The sequence below is a fragment of the Arachis hypogaea genome, chromosome 11, assembly GCF_003086295.3.
Source record: "Arachis hypogaea cultivar Tifrunner chromosome 11, arahy.Tifrunner.gnm2.J5K5, whole genome shotgun sequence".
Classification (NCBI taxonomy): domain Eukaryota; kingdom Viridiplantae; phylum Streptophyta; class Magnoliopsida; order Fabales; family Fabaceae; genus Arachis; species Arachis hypogaea.
This window is the reverse complement of record NC_092046.1, coordinates 123,603,996-123,605,623: the sequence shown is the minus strand read 5'-3', so window position 1 is coordinate 123,605,623 and position 1,628 is coordinate 123,603,996. Positions and strand designations below refer to the sequence as shown.

At 36.0% G+C, this 1,628-nt stretch overlaps 1 non-coding gene across 1 annotated transcript; it reads left to right on the top strand.

The window, feature by feature from the left end:
* Window positions 1–485: 485 nt before the first annotated feature.
* On the top strand, window positions 486–593 carry LOC112724991 (small nucleolar RNA R71). Its single transcript, XR_003164125.1, has one exon. It is a non-coding gene; the product is annotated as a small nucleolar RNA R71 (small nucleolar RNA).
* The last annotated feature ends 1,035 nt before the right edge of the window (window positions 594–1,628 follow it).

Below are 1,628 nucleotides of genomic sequence, written 5' to 3'. Positions count from 1 at the left end.
CCACCATTATTAAAGCCTTGTTGAGGCTTTTGATCCTTCCATGAGAAATTTGGATGATTTTTCCATGATGAGTTATAGGTGTTTCCATAAGGTTCACCTAAATAATTTACCTCTACTATTGCAGGGTTCTCAGGATCATAAGCTTCTTCTTCAGAAGATGCCTCTTGAGTACTGTTGGATGCAGCTTGCATTCCATGTAGACTCTGAGAGATCATATTGACTTGCTGAGTCAATATTTTATTCTGAGCCAATATGGCATTCAGAGTATCAACCTCAAGAACTCCCTTCTTCATAGGCGTCCCATTACTCACAGGATTCCTTTCAGAAGTGTACATGAACTGGTTATTAGCAACCATGTCAATGAGTTCTTGAGCTTCTGCAGCCGTTTTCTTTAGGTGAATGGATCCACTTGCAAAAGTATCCAATGACATCTTTGATAGCTCAGATAAACCATCATAGAATATATCCAGGATGGTCTATTCTGAAAGCATGTCAGAAGGACACTTTTTGGTCAACTGTTTGTATCTTTCCCAAGCTTCATAGAGGGATTCACCTTCTTTTTGTCTGAAGGTTTGAACATCAGCTCTAAGCTTGCTCAGCTTTTGAGGAGGAAAGTACTTGGCTAAGAAAGCCGTGACCAGCTTATCCCAAGAGTTCAGGCTGTCTTTGGATTGAGAATCCAACCATAATCTAGCTCTGTCTCTTACAGCAAAAGGGAAAAGCATGAGCCTGTAGACTTCGGGATCTACTCCATTAGTCTTAACAGTATCACATATCTGCCAGAATTCAGTTAAGAACTGAAAAGGATCTTCAGATGGAAGTCCATGAAACTTGCAGTTCTGCTGCATCAGAGAAACTAATTGAGGTTTCAGCTCAAAGTTGTTTGCTCCAATGGCAGGAATGGAGATGCTTCTTCCATGTAAATTGGAATTAGGTGCAGTAAAGTCACCAAGCATCTTCCTTACATTATTATTATTTTCGGCTGCCATCTCCTCTTCCTGTTCGAAAATTCCTGAAAGGTTATCTCTGGATTGTTGTATTTTAGCTTCTCTTAATTTTTTCTTCAGAGTCCTTTCAGGTTCTGGATCTGCTTCCACAAGAATGTTCATATCCTTGCTCCTGCTCATATGACAAAGAAGAGGGCACAGAAAAATAATAATAATAATAATAGAGATCCTTTATACCACAGTATAGGGATCCCTGTGTGAGTAGAAGAAGAGGGGGAGACAAAGAATGTAATATAATGGAAGAAACACAACTGTGAGGAGGCTAGATATGTGAGATGAGATGTTAGGATATGAATGAATAAATAGAATGAGATGGGAGAGGGAGAATTTTCGAAAATAATTTTTTTTGAAAAAGATTTAGTGATTTTCGAAAATGGTTTTTGAAAAATGTTAGTAATTTTCGAAAATTTTTAAAATCAAAAATAAAAAATAAGAATAATTAGTTAATTAAAAAGAAATTTTTGAAAAAGAGGGAAGATATTTTCGAAAATTAGAGAGAGAGAGTTAGTTAGGTAGTTTTGAAAAAGTTAAGAAACAAACAAAAAGTTAGTTAGTTAGTTGAAACAATTTTTGAAAAGATAAGAAGTTAGGAAGTTAGAAAAGATATTTTGAAAAGATATT